Source organism: Schistocerca serialis, chromosome 9 (genome assembly GCF_023864345.2).
Source record: "Schistocerca serialis cubense isolate TAMUIC-IGC-003099 chromosome 9, iqSchSeri2.2, whole genome shotgun sequence".
NCBI lineage: Eukaryota > Metazoa > Arthropoda > Insecta > Orthoptera > Acrididae > Schistocerca > Schistocerca serialis.
Window position 1 is genome coordinate 525,814,050 of NC_064646.1, and position 21,074 is coordinate 525,835,123.

A 21,074-nucleotide genomic window follows, 5' to 3' on the forward strand; every position below is an offset into this window, starting at 1 on the left:
CGCATCGGAATTAAATACAAAAGGCAAAATGCCGCCTTAAGTACAAGATAAGAGACTCTTCTTAAAGTCGGTGCTTTGAGCATTCCCTGTGAGACAAGTCTTAGTTACCGATACACCACTGCAGGTTCAATGTATTCCTAGGACATACACGTTGCCGATGAACCACTGAAATTACATCGGAATTAAATACAAAAGGCGCAATGCCGCCTTAAATGCAAGAAGAGTGAGACCTCTTAGAGTCTGTGCTTTGATCCTTTCCTGTGAGACCAGTATTAGTTTCCGATACACCACTGCAGGGTCAATGTGTGCCTTGGACCTTCACATTGACGATGAAACACAGATATCGCATCGCAATTAAATACAAAAGGCACAATGCCGCCTTAAGTACAAGAGTAGAGACTCTTCTTACAGACGGTGTTTTGAGCATTCTCTGTGAGACCAGTATTAGTTTCCGATACACCACTGCAGGTTCCATGTATTCCTTGGACGTACACGTTGATGATGAAACACTGAAATTAGATCGGAATTAAATACAAAAGGCACAATGCCGCCTTAAGTGCAAGAAGGATGAGACTTCTTAGAGTCTGTGCATTTTCCTTTCCTGTGAGACCAGTATTAGTTTCCGATACACCACTGCAGGTTCAATGTATTCATTGGACCTTCACATTGATGAAGAAACACAGAAATCGCATCGCAAGTAAATACAAAAGGCACAATGGGGCCTTAAGTACAAGAATAGAGACTCTTCTTAAAGTCGGTGCATTGAGCATTCCCTGTGAGACCAGTCTTAGTTTCAAATACACCACTGCAGGTTCAATGTATTCCTAGGACATACACGTTGCCGATGAACCACTGAAATTACATCGGAATTAAATACAAAAGGCGCAATGCCGCCTTAAGTGCAAGAAGAGTGAGACATCTTAGAGTCTGTGCTTTGATCCTTTCCTGTGAGACCAGTATTAGTTTGAGATACACCACTGCAGTTTCAATGTGTTCCTTGGACCTTCACATTGACGATGAAACACAGATATCGCATCGGAATTAAATACAAAAGGCACAATGCCGCCTTAAGTACAAGAATAGAGACTCTTCTTTCAGAAGGTGTTTTGAGCATTCTCTGTGAGACCAGTATTAGTTTCCGATACACCACTGCAGGTTCAATGTATTCCTTGGACGTACACGTTGATGATGACACACTGAATTTAGATCATAATTAAATACAAAAGGCACAATGCCGCCTTAAGTGCAAGACAAGTGAGACTTCTTAGAGTCTGTGCTTTTATCCTTTCCTGTGAGACCAGTGTTAGTTTCCGATACACCACTGTAGGTTCAATGTATTCCTAGGACATACACATTGACGATAAACCCCTGAAATTACATCGGAATTAAATACAAAAGGCGCAGTGCCACCTTAAGTGCAAGAAGATTGAGACTTCTTAGAGTCTGTGCTTTGATCCTTTCCTGTGAGACCAGTATTAGTTTCCGATACTCCACTGCAGGGTCAATGTATTCCTTGGACCTCCACATTGACGATGAATCACAGAAATCGCATCGGAATTAAATGCAAAAGGCGCAATGCCGCATTAAGTGCAAGAAGAGTGACACTTCTTAGAGTCTGTGCTTTGATCCTTTCCTCTGAGACCAGAATTAGTTTCCGATAAACCACTGCAGGTTCAATGTATTCCTTGGACCTTCACATTGACGATGAAACACAGAAATCGCATCGGAATTAAATACAAAAGGCAAAATGCCGTATTAAGTGTTAGAAGAGTGACACTTCTTAGAGTCTGTGATTTGATCCTTTCCTGTGAGACCAGTATTAGTTTCCGATAAAGCACTAAGGTTCAATGTATTCCTTGGACCTTCACATTGATGATGAAACACAGAAATCACATCGGAGGTAAATCAAAAGGCACAATGCCGCCTTAAGTGCAAGAAGAGTGACACTTCTTAGAGCCTGTGCTTTGATCCTTTCCTGTGAGACCAGTATTAGTTTCCAATACACCACTGCAGGTTCAATGTATTCCTTGGACAAACACATTGACGATGAAACACAGAAAGCGCATCGGAATTAAATACAAAAGGAATAATGCCGCCCTAAGTACAAGAATCGAGACTCTTCTTAAAGTCGGTGCTTTGAGCATTCCCTGTGAGTCCAGTCTTAGTTTCCGATACACCACTGCAGGTTCAATGTATTCCTAGGACGTACACGTTGCCGGTGAACCACGGAAATTACATCGGAATTAAATACAAAAGGCGCAATGCCGCCTTAAGTGCAAGAAGAGTGAGACTTCTTAGAGTCTGTGCTTTGACCCTTTCCTGTGAGACCAGTATTAGTTTCCGATACACCACTGCAGGTTCAATGTGTTCCTTGGACCTTCAGATTGACGATGAAACACAGATATCGCATCGGAATTAAATACAAAGGGCACAATGCCGCCTTAAGTGCAAGAAGGGTGAGACTTCTTAGAGTCTGTGCAATGTTCCTTTCCTGTGAGACCAGTATTAGTTTCCGATACTCATTTGCAATTTCAATGTATTCCTTGGACCTTCACATTGACGATGAAACACAGAAATCGCATCGGAATTATATACAAAAGGCACAATGCCGCCTTAAGTGCAAGAAGAGTGAGACTTCTTAAAGTTGTGCTTTGATCCTTTCCTGTGAGACCAGTATTAGTTTCCGATACACCACTGCAGGTTCAATGTATTCCTTGGACCTTCACATTGATGATGAAACACAGAAATCGCAACGGAATTAAATACAGATGGCACAATGCCGCCTTAAGTGCAAGAAAAGTGAGACTTCTTAGAGTCTGTGCTTTGATCCTTTCCTGTGAGACCGGTATTAGTTTCCGATACACCACTGCAGGTTCAATGTGTTCCTTGGACATACACATTGACGATGAAACACAGAAATCGCATCGGAATTAAATACAAAATACACAATGCCGCCTTAAGTACAAGAATAGAGACTCTTCTTAGAGTCGCTGCTTTGAGCATTCCCTGTGAGACCAGTATTAGTTTCCGATAGCCCATTGCAGGTTCAATGTATTCCTTGGACATACACATTGACGATGAAACACAGAAATCGCATCGGAATTAAATACAAAAGGCACAATGCCGCCTTATTTACAAGAATAGAGACTCTTCCTACTGTCGGTGCTTAGAGCATTCCCTGTGAGACCAGTATTAGATTCCGATACACCACTGCAGGTTCAATGTATTCCTTGGACATACACATTGACGATGAAACACAGAAATCGCACCGGAATTAAATACAAAAGCCACAATGCCGCCTTAAGTGCAAGAAGAGTGAGACTTCTGAGAGTCTGTGCTTTGATCCTTTCTTGTGAGACAAGTATTAGTTTCCGATACACCACTGTAGGTTTAATGTATTCCTTGGACCTTCACATTGACGATGAAACACAGAAATCGCATCCTAATTAAATACAAAATGCACAATGCCGCCTTAAGTGCAAGAAGAGGGAGACTTCTTAGAGTCTGTGCTTTGATCCTTTCTTGTGAGACAAGTATTAGTTTCCGATACACCACTGTAGGTTTAATGTATTCCTTGGACCTTCACATTGACGATGAAACACAGAAATCGCATCGTAATTAAATACAAAATGCACAATGCCGCCTTAAGTGCAAGAAGAGGGAGACTTCTTAGAGTCTGTGCTTTGAGACGTTCCTGTGAGACCAGTATTAGTTTCCGATACACCACTGCAGGTTCAATGTATTCCTTGGACCTTCACATTGACGATGAAACACAAAAATCGCATCGGAATTAAATACCAAAGGCACAATGCCGCCTTAAGTACATGAATAGAGACTCTTCTAACAGTCGGTGCTTTGAGCATTCCCTGTGAGACCTGTATTAGTTTCCGATACACCACTGCCGGTTCAATGTATTCCTTGGACCTTCACATTGACGATGATACATAGAAATCGCATCGGAATTAAATACAAAAGCCACAATGCCGCCTTAAGTACAAGAATAGAGACTCTTCTTACAGTCGGTGTTTTGAGCATTCCCTGTGAGACCAGTATTAGGTTCTGATGCACCACTGCAGGTTCAATGAATTCCTTGGACATACTCATTGACGATGAAACACAGAAATCGCATCGGAATTAAATACAAAAGGCACAATCCCGCCCTAAGTACAAGAATAGGACTCTTCTTACAGCCGGTGCATTGAGCATTCCCTGTGAGACCAGTATTAGTTTCCGATACACCTCTGCAGGTTCAATGTATTCCTTGGACATACACATTGTCGATGAGACACTGAAATCGCATCGGAATTAAATACAAAAGGCACAATACCGCCTTAAGTACAAGAATAGAGACTCTTCTTACAGTCGGTGCTTTGAGCATTCCCTGTGAGACCAGTATTAGTTTCCGATACACCACTGCAGGTTCAATGTATTCCTTGGACATACACATTGACGATGAAACACAGAAATCGCATCGGAATTAAATACCAAAGGCACTATGCCGCCTTAAGAACGAGGATAGAGACTCTTCTTACAGTCGGTGGTTTGAGCATTCCCTGTGGGACCTGTATTTGTTACCGATACACCACTGCAGGTTTAATGTATTCCTTGGACCTTCACATTGACGATGAAACACAGAAATCGCATCGCAATTAAATACAAAAGGCATAATGCCGCCTTAAGTGCAAGAAGAGTGAGACTTCTTAGAGTCTGTGTTTGATCCTTTCCTGTGAGACCGGTATTAGTTTCCGATACACCACTGCAGGTTCAATGTGTTCCTTGGACCTTCACATTGACGATGAAACACTGATATCACATCGGAATTAAATACAAAAAGGCAAAATGCCGCTTTAAGTACAAGAATAGAGACTCTTCTTACAGTCGGTGCTTTGACCGTTCCCTGTGGGACCAGTATTAGTTTCCGATACACCACTGCAAATTCAATGTATTCCTTGGACATACACATTGACGATGAAACAGTGAAATTACATCGGAATTTAATACAAAAGCCACAATGCCGCCTTAAGTGCAAGAAGAGTGAGACTTCTTAGAGTCTGTCTTTTGATCCTTTCCTGTGAGACCAGTATTAGTTTCCGATACACCACTGCCGGTTCAATGTATTCCTTGGACATACACATTGACGATGAAACACAGAAATCGCATCGGAATTAAATACAAAAGACACAATGCCGCCTTAAGTACAAGAATAGAGACTCTTCTTAGAGTCGGTGCTTTGAGCATTCCCTGTGAGACCAGTATTAGTTTCCGATAGTCCATTGCAGGTTCAATGTATTCCTTGGACATACACATTGACGATGAAACACAGAAATCGCATCGGAATTAAATACAAAAGGCACAATGCCGCCTTAAGTACAAGAATAGAGACTCTTCTTACAGTCGGTGCTTTGAGCATTCCCTGTGAGACCAGTATTAGTTTCCGATACACCACTGCAGGTTCAATGTATTCCGTGGACCTTCACATTGACGATGAAACACAGAAATCGCATCGGAATAAAATACAAAAGGCTCAATGCAACCTGAAGTGCAAGAAGAGTGAGACGTCTTATAGTCTGGGCTTTGATCCTTTCCTGTGAGACCAGTATTAGTTTCCGATGCACCACTGCAGGCTCAATGTATTCCTTGGACATACACATTGGCGATGAAACACAGAAATCGCAACGGAAATAAATACAAAAGGCACAATGCCGCCTTAAGTACAAGAATAGAGACTCTTCCTACAGTCGGTGCTTAGAGCATTCCATGTGAGACCAGTATTAGCTTCCGATACACAACTGCAGGTTCAATGTTTTCCTTGGACATACACATTGACGATGAAACACAGAAATCGCATCGGAAAAAATTAAAAAGGCTCAATGGCGCCTTAAGTGCAAGTAGAGTGAGACTTATTAGGGTCTGAGCTTTGATCCTTTCCTGTGAGACCAGTATTAGTTTCCGATACACCACTGCAGGTTCAATGTATTGATTGGACCGTCACATTGATGATGAAACACAGATATCGCATCGCAATTAAATACAAAAGACACAATGCCGCCTTAAGTACAAGAACAGAGACTCTTCTTACAGTCGGTTCTTTGATCCTTTCCTGTGAGACCAGTATCAGTTTATGATACATCACTGCAAGTTCAATGTATTCCTTGTACCTTCACAATGACGATGAAACACAGAAATCGCATCGGAATTAAATACAAAAGGCACAATGCCGCCTTAAGAGCAAGAAGAGTGTGACTTCTTAGATTCTGTGCTTTGATCCTTTCCTGTGAGACCGGTATTAGTTTCCGATACACCACTGCAGGTTCAATGTATTCCCTGGACATTTACAATGACGATGAAACACAGAAATCGCATCGGAATTATATACAAAAGGCACAATGCCGCCTTAAGTACAAGAATAGAAACTCATCTTACAGTCGGTGCTTTGAGCGTTCCCTGTGAGACCAGTATTAGTTTCCGATACACCACTGCTGGTTCAATGTATTCCTTGGACATACACATTGATGATGAAACACTGAAATTACATTGGAATTAAATACAAAAACCACAATGCCGCCTTAAGTGCAAGACGAGTGAGACTTTTTAGAGTCTGTCCTTTGATCCTTTCCTGTGAGACCAGTATTAGTTTCCGATGCACCACTGCAGGTTCAATGTATTCCTTGTACATACACATTGACGATGAAACACAGAAATCGCATCGGAATTAAATACAAAAGGCACAATGCCGCCTTAAGTGCGAGAAGGGTGAGACTTCTTAGAGTCTCTGATTTGATCCTTTCCTGTGAGACCAGTATTAGTTTCCGATACACCACTGCAGGTTCAATGTATGCCTGGCACCTTCACATTGACGATGAAACACAGAAATCGCATCGGAATTAAATACAAATAGGCACAATGCCGCCTTAAGTACAAGAATAGAGACCTTCTTACATTCGGAGCTTTGAGCATTCCCTGTGAGACCTGTATTAGTTTCCGATACACCACTGCAGGTTCAGTGTAGTCCTTGGACCATCACATTGACGATGATACATAGAAATCGCATCGGAATTAAATACAAAAGCCACAATGCCGCCTTAAGTACAAGAATAGAGACTCTTCTTACAGTCGGTGATTTGAGCATTTCCTGTGATACCAGTATTAGGTTCCGATACTCCACTGCAGGTTCAATGAATTCCTTGGACATACACATTGACGATGAAACACAGAAATCGCATCGGAATTAAATACAAAAGGCACAATGCCGCCCTAAGTACAAGAATAGAGACTCTTCTTACAGTCGGTGCTTTTAGCATTCCCTGTGAGACCAGTATTAGATTCCGATACACCACTGCAGGTTCAATGTATTCCTTGGACTTTCACATTGACGATGAAACACAGAAATCGCATCGGAATTAAATACAAAAGGCTCAATGCAACCTGAAGTGCAAGATGTGTGAGACGTCTTAGAGTCTGGGCTTTGATCCTTTCCTGTGAGACCAGTATTAGTTTCCGATGAACCACTGCAGGTTCAATGTATTCCTTGGACATACACATTGGCGATGAAACACAGAAATCGCAACGGAAATAAATACAAAAGGCAGAATGCCGCCTTAAGTACAAGAATAGAGACTCTTCCTACAGTCGGTGCTTAGAACATTCCCTGTGAGACCAGTATTAGCTTCCGATACACAACTGCAGGTTCAATGTTTTCCTTGGACATACACATTGACGATGAAACACAGAAATCGCATCGGAATAAAATAAAAAAGGCTCAATGGCGCCTTAAGTGCAAGTAGAGTGAGACTTATTCGGGTCTGTGCTTTGATCCTTTCCTGTGAGACTAGTATTAATTTCCGATACACCACTGCAGGTTCAATGTATTGATTGGACCGCCACATTCATGATGAAACACAGAAATCGCATCGCAATTAAAAACAAAAAATTCACAATGCCGCCTTAAGTACAAGAACAGAGACTCTTCTTACAGTCGGTGCTTTGATCCTTTCCTGTGAGACCAGTATTAGTTTATGATACATCACTGCAGGTTCAATGTATTCCTTGGACATTCACAATGACGATGAAACACATAAATCGCATCGGAATTAAATACAAAAGGCACAATGCCGCCTTAAGAGCAAGAAGAGTGTGACTTCTTAGTTTTTGTGCTTTGATCCTTTCCTGTGAGACCAGTATTAGTTTCCGATACACCACTGCAGGTTCAATGTAATCCTTGGACCTTCACATTGACGATGAAACTCAGAGATCGCATCGGAATTAAATACAATAGGCACAATGCCGCCTTAAGTGCAAGAAAAGTGAGACTTCTTAGAGTCTGTGCTTTGATCCTTTCCTGTGAGACCGGTAGTAGTTTCCGATACACTACTGCAGGTTTAATGTATTCCTTGGACCTTCACAATGACGATGAAACACAGAAATCGCATCGGAATTAAATACAAAAGGCACAATCCCGCCCTAAGTTCAAGAATAGAGACTCTTCTTACAGTGGGTGAATTGAGCATTCCCTGGAAGACCAGTATTAGCTTCCGATACACCTCTGCAGGTTCAATGTATTCCTTGGACATACACATTGACGATAATACATAGAAATCGCATCGGAATTAAATACAAAATTCACAATGGCGCCTTAAGTACAAGAATAGAGACTCTTCTTACAGTCGATGTTTCGAGCATTGCCTGTGAGACCAGTATTAGGTTCCGATGCACCACTGCAGGTTCAATGTATTCCTTGGACATTTACATTGACGATGAAACACAGAAATCGCATCGCAATTAAATACAAAATGCACAATGCCGCCCTAAGTACAATAATAGAGACTCTTCTTACGGTCGGTGCTTTGAGCATTCCCTCTGAGACCACTATTAGTTTCCTATACACCACTGCAGGTTCAATGTATTGCTTGGACATACACATTGACGATGAGACAACGAAATCACATCGGAATTAAGTACAACAGGCACAATGCCGCCTTAAGTACAAGAATAGAGGCTCCTCTTACAGTCGGTGCTTTGAGCATTCCCTGTGAGACCAGTATTAGTTTCCGATACCTCACTGCAGGTTCAATGTATTCCTTGGACTTTCACATTGACGATGAAACACAGAAATCGCATCGGAAAAAATTAAAAAGGCTCAATGGCGCCTTAAGTGCAAGTAGAGTGAGACTTATTAGGGTCTGTGCTTTGATCCTTTCCTGTGAGACCAGTATTAGTTTCCGATACACCACTGCAGGTTCAATGTATTGATAGGACCGTCACATTGATGATGAAACACAGAAATTGCATCGCAATTAAATCCAAAAGACACAATGCCGCCACAAGTACAAGAACAGAGACTCTTCTTACAGTCGGTTCTTTGATCCTTTCCTGTGAGACCAGTATTAGTTTATGATACATCACTGCAGGTTCAATGTATTCCTTGGACCTTCACAATGACGATGAAACACAGAAATCGCATCGGAATTAAATACAAAAGGCACAATGCCGCCTTAAGAGCAAGAAGAGTGTGACTTCTTAGATTCTGTGCTTTGATCCTTTCCTGTGAGACCAGTATTAGTTTCCGATACACCACTGCATGTTTAATGTATTCCTTGGACCTTCACATTGACGATGAAACACTGAAATCGCATCGGAATTAAATACAAATGGCACAATGCCGCCTTAAGTACAAGAATTGAAACTCATCTTACAGTCGGTGCTTTGAGCGTTCAATGTGAGACCAGTATTAGTTTCCGATACACCACTGCTGGTTCAATGTATTCCTTGGACATACACATTGATGATGAAACACTGAAATTACATTGGAATTAAATACAAAAACCACAATGCCGCCTTAAGTGCAAGAAGAGTGAGACTTTTTAGAGTCTGTCCTTTGATCCTTTCCTGTGAGACCAGTATTAGTTTCCGATGCACCACTGCAGGTTCAATGTATTCCTTGTACATACACATTGACGATGAAACACAGAAATCGCATCGGAATTAAATTCAAAAGGCACAATGCCGCCTTAAGTGCAAGAAGGGTGAGACTTCTTGGAGTCTCTGATTTGATCCTTTCCTGTGAGACCAGTATTAGTTTCCGATACACCACTGCAGGTTCAATGTAGTCCTGGCACCTTCACATTGACGATGAAACACAGAAATCGCATCGGAATTAAATACAAATAGGCACAATTCCGCCTTAAGTACAAGAATAGAGACTCTTCTTACATTCGGTGCTTTGAGCATTCCCTGTGAGACCTATATTAGTTTCCGATACACCACTGCAGGTTCAGTGTAGTCCTTGGACCTTCACATTGACGATGATACATAGAGATCGCATCGGAATAAAATACAAAAGCCACAATGCCGCCTTAAGTACAAGAATAGAGACTCTTCTTACAGTCGGTGATTTGAGCATTTCCTGTGATACCAGTATTAGGTTCCGATACACCACTGCAGGTTCAATGGATTCCTTGGACATACACATTGACGATGAAACACAGAAATCGCATCGGAATTAAATACAAAAGGCACAATGCCGCCTTAAGTAAAAGAATAGAGACTCTTCTTACAGTCGGTGCTTTGAGGATTCCCTGTGAGACCAGTATTAGATTCCGATACACCACTGCAGGTTCAATGTATTCCTTGGACTTTCACATTGACGATGAAACACAGAAATCGCATCGGAATTAAATACAAAAGGCTCAATGCAACCTGAAGTGCAAGATGAGTGAGACGTCTTAGAGTCTGGGCTTTGATCCTTTCCTGTGAGACCAGTATTAGTTTCCGATGCACCACTGCAGGTTCAATGTATTCCTTGGACATACACATTGGCGATGTAACACAGAAATCGCAACGGAAATAAATACAAAAGGCACAATGCCGCCATAAGAGCAAGAAGAGTGTGACTTCTTAGATTCTGTGCTTTGATCCTTTCCTGTGAGACCAGTATTAGATTCCGATACACCACTGCAGGTTTAATGTATTCCTTGGACCTTCACAATGACGATGAAACACAGAAATCGCATCGGAATTAAATACAAAAGGCACAATCCCGCCCTAAGTTCAAGAACAGAGACTCTTCTTACAGTCGGTGCATTGAGCATTCCCTGTGAGACCAGTATTAGCTTCCGATTCACCTCTGCAGGTTCAGTGTATTCCTTGGACATACACATTGACGATAATACATAGAAATCGCATCTGAATTAAATACAAAATTCACAATGGCGCCCTAAGTACAATAATAGAGACTCTTCTTACGGTCGGTGCTTTGAGCATTCCCTGTGAGACCAGTATTAGATTCCGATACACCACTGCAGGTTCAATGTATTCCTTGGACTTTCACATTGACGATGAAACACAGAAATCGCATCGGAATTAAATACAAAAGGCTCAATGCAACCTGAAGTGCAAGATGAGTGAGACGTCTTAGAGTCTGGGCTTTGCTCCTTTCCTGTGAGACCAGTATTAGTTTATGATACATCACTGCAGGTTCAATGTATTCCTTGGACCTTCACAATGACGATGAAACACAGAAATCGCATCGGAATTAAATACAAAAGGCACAATGCCGCCTTAAGAGCAAGAAGAGTGTGACTTCTTAGATTCTGTGCTTTGATCCTTTCCTGTGAGACCAGTATTAGTTTCCGATACACCACTGCAGGTTTAATGTATTCCTTGGACCTTCACAATGACGATGAAACACAGAAATCTCATCGGAATTAAATACAAAAGGCACAATCCCGCCCTAAGTTCAAGAACAGAGACTCTTCTTACAGTCGGTGAATTGAGCATTCCCTGTGAGACCAGTATTAGCTTCCGATACACCTCTGCAGGTTCAATGTATTCCTTGGCCATACACATTGACGATAATACATAGAAATCACATCTGAATTAAATACAAAATTCACAATGGCGCCCAAAGTACAATAATAGAGACTCTTCTTACGGTCGGTGCTTTGAGCATTCCCTGTGAGACCAGTATTAGTTTCCGATACACCACTGCAGGTTCAATGTATTGCTTGGACATACACATTGACGATGAGACAACGAAATCGCATCGGAATTAAATACAACAGGCACAATGCCGCCTTAAGTACAAGAATAGAGGCTCTTCTTACAGTCGGTGCTTTGAGCATTCCCTGTGAGACCAGTATTAGTTTCCGATACACCACTGCAGGTTCAATGTGTTCCTTGGACTTTCACATTGACGATGAAACACAGAAATCGCATCGGAATTAAATACAACAGGCACAATGCCGCCTTAAGTACAAGAATAGAGACTCTTCCTACAGTCGGTGCTTAGAGCATTCCCTGTGAGACCAGTATTAGCTTCCGATACACAACTGCAGGTTCAATGTTTTCCTTGGACATACACATTGACGATGAAACACAGAAATCGCATCGGAAAAAATTAAAAAGGCTCAATGGCGCCTTAAGTGCAAGTTGAGTGAGAGTTATTAGGGTCTGTGCTTTGATCCTTTCCTGTGAGAGCAGTATTAGTTTCCGATACACCACTGCAGGTTCAATGTATGCCTGGCACCTTCACATTGACGATGAAACACAGAAATCGCATCGGAATTAAATACAAATAGGCACAATGCCGCCTTAAGTACAAGAATACAGACTCATCTTACATTCGGTGCTTTGAGCATTCCCTGTGAGACCTGTATTAGTTTCCGATACACCACTGCAGGTTCAATGTAGTCCTTGGACCTTCACATTGACGATGATACATAGAAATCGCATCGGAATTAAATACAAAAGCCACAATGCCGCCTTAAGTACAAGAATAGAGACTCTTCTTACAGTCGGTGATTGTAGCATTTCCTGTGATACCAGTATTAGATTCCGATGCACCACTGCAGGTTCAATGAATTCCTTGGACATACACATTGACGATGAAACACAGAAATCGCATCGGAATTAAATACAAATGGCTCAATGCAACCTGAAGTGCAAGATGAGTGAGACGTCTTAGAGTCTGGGCTTTGATCCTTTCCTGTGAGACCAGTATTAGTTTCCGATGCACAACTGCAGGTTCAATGTTTTCCTTGGACATACACATTGACGATGAAACACAGAAATCGCATCGGAATAAAATAAAAAAGGCTCAATGGCGCCTTAAGTGCAAGTAGAGTGAGACTTATTAGGGTCTGTGCTTTGATCCTTTCCTGTGAGACCAGTATTAGTTTCCGATACACCACTGCAGGTTCAATGTATGCCTGGCACCTTCACATTGACGATGAAACACAGAAATCGCATCGGAATTAAATACAAATAGGCACAATTCCGCCTTAAGTACAAGAATAGAGACTCTTCTTACATTCGGTGCTTAGAGCATTCCCTGTGAGACCTGTATTAGTTTCCGATACACCACTGCAGGTTCAGTGTAGTCCTTGGACCTTCACATTGACGATGATACATAGAGATCGCATCGGAATTAAATACAAAAGCCACAATGCCGCCTTAAGTGCAAGAATAGAGACTCTTCTTACAGTCGGTGATTTGAGCATTTCCTGTGATACCAGTATTAGGTTCCGATACACCACTGCAGGTTCAATGAATTCCTTGGACATACACATTGACGATGAAACACAGAAATCGCATCGGAATTAAATACAAAAGGCACAATGCCGCCCTAAAAACAAGAATAGAGACTCTTCTTACAGTCGGTGCTTTTAGCATTCCCTGTGAGACCAGTATTAGATTCCGATACACCACTGCAGGTTCAATGTATTCCTTGGACTTTCACATTGACGATGAAACACAGAAATCGCATCGGAATTAAATACAAAAGGCTCAATGCAACCCGAAGTGCAAGATGAGTGAGACGTCTTAGAGTCTGGGCTTTGATCCTTTCCTGTGAGACCAGTATTAGTTTCCGATGCACCACTGCAGGTTCAATGTATTCCTTGGACATACACATTGGCGATGAAACACAGAAATCGCAACGAAAATAAATACAAAAGGCACAATGCCGCCTTAAGTACAAGAATAGAGACTCTTCCTACAGTCGGTGCTTAGAGCATTCCCTGTGAGACCAGTATTAGCTTCCGATACACAACTGCAGGTTCAATGTTTTCCTTGGACATACTCATTGACGATGAAACACAGAAATCGCATCGGAATAAAATAAAAAAGTCTCAATGGCGCCTTAAGTGCAAGTTGAGTGAGACTTATTAGGGTCTGTGCTTTGATCCTTTCCTGTGAGACCAGTATTAGTTTCCGATACACCACTGCAGGTTCAGTGTACTGATTGGACCGCCACATTGATGATGAAACACAGAAATCGCATCGCAATGAAAAACAAAAAATTCACAATGCCGCCTTAAGTACAAGAACAGAGACTCTTCTTACAGTCGGTGCTTTGCTCCTTTCCTGTGAGACCAGTATTAGTTTATGATACATCACTGCAGGTTCAATGTATTCCTTGGACCTTCACAATGACGATGAAACACAGAAATCGCATCGGAATTAAATACAAAAGGCACAATGCCGCCTTAAGAGCAAGAAGAGTGTGACTTCTTAGATTCTGTGCTTTGATCCTTTCCTGTGAGACCAGTATTAGTTTCCGATACACCACTGCAGGTTCAATGTAATCCTTGGACCTTCACATTGACGATGAAACTCAGAGATCGCATCGGAATTAAATACAATAGGCACAATGCCGCCTTAAGTGCAAGAAAAGTGAGACTTCTTAGAGTCTGTGCTTTGATCTTTTCCTGTGAGACAGGTAGTAGTTTCCGATACACCACTGCAGGTTTAATGTATTCCTTGGACCTTCACAATGACGATGAAACACAGAAATCGCATCGGAATTAAATACAAAAGGCACAATCCCGCCCTAAGTTCAAGAACAGAGACTCTTCTTACAGTCGGTGCAATGAGCATTCCCTGTGAGACCAGTATTAGCTTCCGATTCACCTCTGCAGGTTCAATGTATTCCTTGGACATACACATTGACGATAATACATAGAAATCGCATCTGAATTAAATACAAAATTCACAATGGCGCCCTAAGTACAATAATAGAGACTCTTCTTACGGTCGGTGCTTTGAGCATTCCCTGTGAGACCAGTATTAGTTTCCGATACACCACTACAGGTTCAATGTATTCCCTGGACCTTTACAATGACGATGAAACACAGAAATCGCATCGAAATTAAATACAAAAGGCACAATGCCGCCTTAAGTACAAGAATAGAAACTCATCTTACAGTCGGTGCTTTGAGAGTTCCCTGTGAGACCAGTATTAGTTTCCGATACACCACTGCTGGTTCAATGTATTCCTTGGACATACACATTGATGATGAAACACTGAAATTACATTGGAATTAAATACAAAAGCCACAATTCCGCCTTAAGTGCAAGAAGGGTGAGACTTCTTAGAGTCTCTGATTTGATCCTTTCCTGTGAGACCAGTATTAGTTTCCGATACACCACTGCAGGTTCAATGTATGCCTGGCACCTTCACATTGACGATGAAACACAGAAATCGCATCGGAATTAAATACAAATAGGCACAATGCCGCCTTAAGTACAAGAATACAGACTCTTCTTACATTCGGTGCTTTGAGCATTCCCTGTGAGACCTGTATTAGTTTCCGATACACCACTGCAGGTTCAATGTAGTCCTTGGACCTTCACATTGACGATGATACATAGAAATCGCATGGGAATTAAATACAAAAGCCACAATGCCGCCTTAAGTACAAGAATAGAGACTCTTCTTACAGTCGGTGATTGTAGCATTTCCTGTGATACCAGTATTAGGTTCCGATGCACCACTGCGGGTTCAATGAATTCCTTGGACATACAGATTGACGATGAAACACAGAAATCGCATCGGAATTAAATACAAAAGGCACAATGCCGCCTTAAGTAGAAGAATAGAAACTCATCTTACAGTCGGTGCTTTGAGCGTTCCCTGTGAGACCAGTATTAGTTTCCGATACACCACTGCTGGTTCAATGTATTCCTTGGACATACACATTGATGATGAAACACTGAAATTACATTGGAATTAAATACAAAAGCCACAATGCCGCCTTAAGTGCAAGAAGAGTGAGACGTCTTTGAGTCTGTGCTTTGATCCTTTCCTGTGAGACCAGTATTAGTTTGCGATACACCACTGCAGGTTCAATGTATGCCTGGCACCTTCACATTGACGATGAAACACAGATATCGCATCGGAATTAAATACAAATAGGCACAATGCCGCCTTAAGTACAAAAATAGAGAATCTTCCTACATTCGGTGCTTTGAGCATTCCCTGTGAGTACTGTATTAGTTTCCGATACACCACTGCAGGTTCAATGTATTCCTTGGACCTTCACATTGACGATGATCCATAGAAATCGCATCGGAATGGAATACAAAAGCCACAATGCCGCCTTAAGTACAAGAATAGAGACTCTTCTTACAGTCGGTGATTTGAGCATTTCCTGTGATACCAGTATTAGGTTCCGATGCACCACTGCAGGTTCAATGAATTCCTCGGACATACACATTGACGATGACACACAGAAATCGCATCGGAATTAAATACAAAAGGCACAATGCCGCCCTAAGTACAAGAATAGAGACTCTTCTTACAGTCGGTGCTTTGAGCATTCCCTGTGAGACCAGTATTAGCTTCCGATACACCTCTGCAGGTTCAACGTATTCCTTGGACATACACATTGACGATGAAAATCTGAAATCGCATCGGAATTAAATACAGAAGGCACAATACCGTTTGAAGTACAAGAATAGAGTCTCTTCTTACAGTCGGTGCTTTTAGCATTCCCTGTGAGACCAGTATTAGTTTCCGATACACCACTGCAGGATCTATGTATTCCTTGGACCTTCACATTGACGATGAAACCCAGAAATCGCATCGGAATTAAATACAAAAGGCACAATGCCGCCTTAAGTACAAGAATAGAGACTCTTCTTACAGTCGGTGTTTTGAGCATTCCCTGTGAGAGCAGTATTAGGTTCCGATGCACCAATGCAGGTTCAATGTATTCTTTGGACACACACGTTGCAGATGAAACACAGAAATCGCATCGGAATTAAAAACAAAAGGCACAATGCTGTCCTAAGTACAAGAATAGAGACTCTTCTTACAGTCGGTGTTTGAGCATTCCCTGTGAGACAAGCATTAGTTTCCGATACACCACTGCAGGTTCAATGTATTACTTGGACATACACATTGACGATGATACACAGAAATCGCTTCGGAATTAAATACAAAACGCACAATGCCGCCTTAAGTACAAGAATATAGACTCTTCTTACAGTCGGTGCTTTGAGCTTTCCCTGTGAGACCAGTATTAGTTTCCGATACACCACTGCAGGTTCAATGTATGCCTGGCACCTTCACATTGACGATGAAACACAGATATCGCATCGGAATTAAATACAAATAGGCACAATGCCGCCTTAAGTACAAAAATAGAGAATCTTCCTACATTCGGTGCTTTGAGCATTCCCTGTGAGTACTGTATTAGTTTCCGATACACCACTGCAGGTTCAATGTATTACTTGGACCTTCACATTGACGATGATCCATAGAAATCGCATCGGATTTGATTACAAAAGCCACAATGCCGCCTTAAGTACCAGAATAGAGACTCTTCTTACAGTCGGTGCTTTGAGCTTTCCCTGTGAGACCAGTATTAGTTTCCGATTCACCACTGAAGGTTCAATGTATTCCTTGGACCTTCACATTGACGATGAAACACAGAAATCGCATCGGAATTAAAAACAAATGGCACAATGCCGCCTTAAGTACAAGAAGAGTGAGACTTCTTAGAGTCTGTGCTTTGGTCCTTTCCTGTGAGACCAGTATTAGTTTCCGATACACCACTGTAGGTTCAACGTATTCCTTGGACCTTCACATTGACGATGAAATACAGAAATCGCATCGGAATTAATTACAAAAGTCGCAATGCCGCATTTAGTACAAGAATAGAGACTCTTCTTACAGGCGGTGCTTTGAGCTTTCCCTGTGAGACCAGTATTAGTTTCCGATACACCACTGCAGGTTTAATGTATACCTTGGACCTTCACATTGACGATGAAACACAGAAATCGCATCGGAATTAAATACAAAAGGCACAATGCCGCCTTAAGTGCAAGAAGAGTGAGACTTCTTAGAGTCTGTGTTTTGATCCTTTCCTTTGAGACCGGTATTAGTTTCCGATACACCACTGCAGGTTCAATGTATTCCTTGGACCTTCACAATGACGATGAAACACAGAAATCGCATCGGAATTAAATACAGAAGGCACAATGCCGCCTTAAGTACAAGAATAGAGACTCTTCTTACAGACGGTGCTTTGAGCTTTCCCTGTGAGACCAGTATTAGTTTCCTATACACCACTGCAGGTTCAATGTATGCCTGGCACCTTCACATTGACGATGGATCACAGAAATCGCATCGGAATTAAATACAAAAGGCACAATGCCGCCTTAAGTGCAAGAAGAGTGAGACTTCTTGGAGTCTGTGCTTTGTTCCTTTCCTATGAGACCAGTATTAGTTTCCGAAACACCACTGCAGGTTCAATGTATTCCATGGACATTCACATTGACGATGAAACACAGATATCGCAACGGAATTAAATACAAAACGCACAATGCCGCCTTAAGTGCAAGGAGAGTGTGACTCCTTAGAGTCTATGCTTTGATCCCTTCCTGTGAGACCAGTATTAGTTTCCGATACACCACTGCAGGATCAATATATTCCTTGGACCTTCACATTGATGATGAAACACAGAAATCGCATCGGAATTAAATACAAAAGGCACAATGCCGCCTTAAGTGCAAGAAGAGTGAGACTTCTTAGAATCTGTGCATTGATCCTTTCCTGTGAGACCAGTATTAGTTTCCGATACACCACTGCATGTTCAATGGATTCCTTGGACCTTCACATTGACGATGAAACACAGAAATCGCATCGGAATTAAATACAAAAGGCACAATGCCGCCCTAAGTACAAGAATAGAGACTCTTCTTACAGTCGGTGTTTAAAGCATTCCCTGTGAGACCAGTTTTAGGTTCCGATACACCACTGCAGGTTCAATGTATTCCTTGGACATACACATTGACGATGAAACACAGAAATCGCATCGGAATTAAATACAAAAGGCACAATGCCGCCCTAAGTACAAGAATAGAGACTCTTCTTACAGTCGGTGTTTAAAGCATTCCCTGTGAGACCAGTTTTAGGTTCCGATACACCACTGCAGGTTCAATGTATTCCTTGGACATACACATTGACGATGAAACACAGAAATCGCATCGGAATTAAATACAAAAGGCACAATGCCGCCTTAAGTTCAAGAATAGAGACTCTTCTTACAGTCGGTGCTTTGAGCATTCCCTGTGAGACCAGTATTAGTTTCCGATACACCACTGCCGGTTCAATGTATTCCTTGGACATACACATTGACGATGAAACACAGAAATCGCATCGGAATTAAATACAAAAGGCTCAATGCAATCTGAAGTGCAAGAAGAGTGAGACGTCTTAGCGTCTGGGCTTTGATCCTTTCCTGTGAGACCAGTGTTAGTTTCCGATGCACCACTGCAGGTTCAGTGTATTACTTTGACATACACATTGACGATGAAACACAGAAATCGCAACGGAATTAAATACAAAAGTGATGATGATGATGATTAGTGTTTTAGGGCGCACAACAGCGAGGTTATCAGCGCCCGTTCCCAAAAGTTCAATTCAGAGCCGAATCGTGAGAGAAGTGGTATTGTTCAAATTGCAAGATTGGACACAGCACATCAAAACAGGGAGATAAAACTAAAAATAAAATAGCAGTACAAACAGGGAAAAATAAGTAACGGTGGCTGAGTGACCACTTATGGGTGACCAAACCACTGGACAGCACATTAAGACTTCAATCCCAATATTTTGGGAAGAAGGCCAGACAACACACAAAAACGTAAAACTCTAGTGACACTCGCCTCATTATTAGTTAAAAGAGAGGGTAGGTCCGGTGGGAAACTGAAATCTTCCCTCAAACCTGCATATAAAACACACTCAGTTAAAATATGCCGTATCGACAGCTGTGCCCCACATGTCTGACACGTTGGTGGCTCCTCACGACGTAACAGAAAACCATGAGTCAAAGGACAATGTCCTATTCTAAGCCGTGTAAGGGCTACTTCCTCAGCGCGTCGTTGTCGGAAGGAGGTGAGCCACGGTCGGACAGAATCCTTCACCACTCGCAACTTATTATCCCTCACGTCCAGCCACTGAGCCTCCCACCAACGCATGACCTTCCGAGTCACGAAAGACATAATGGCCTGCAGGGGGACGGAACAGCGAGCAGGAGGTGGGATGGAGCAAGCCTCCTTGGCAGCCGCATCTGCAAGTTCATTTCCAGGAATCCCTACGTGCCCTGGAACCCAGCAGAAAAACACATCCTTACCCTGCTGTTGCAAGAGCAGGAGTGCGTCCTGCACCTCTTGCACCATCCGATCTGCAGGGTACATTTGTTGAAGAGCGTGTAGAGCACTTTGGGAATCGGAGCAGATGATGAATTTCGTGCCACGATGTCTGCGCATATCCTCTAATGCTTGCAGAATGGCAAACAGTTCTGCGTAGTAAACTGAGAACTGCTCTGGGAGCCCTATCCGATGGACAGTATGGGGAAACACAGCAGAGCAGCCCATAAAATCCCCCTGTTTAGAACCATCCGTGTAAACAGGAGTAAAATCGGAATGGCGTTCTAAAATCTCAGTAAGTTTAATTTTAAAAAGGTGGTCCGGGGTACAATACTTCCTGTAAGCAGCCAGATCAAGAAGTAATCTTGGCCTTTGTAGTCGCCAGGGAGATCCCCTACTCCATCCCTGGTGGAGGACCTTAATGCCCTCCAGGTGTACCGGCTCGAGACTCTCCTTTGCACGGATGCCAAACGGCTTTGTCGCCGCCGGACGGTGGCGGAAGAGACGTGCCAGTGCCGGCTGGGAAAAAGTGTCGGACGCCAATGAAAGAGGAGTGGACCTGGTCCTGTACGCGTGCCGTACCACGAGGAGAAGACGCCGAATGGACAGCGGAGGCTCTCCCGCCTCCACACACAGACTAGCAA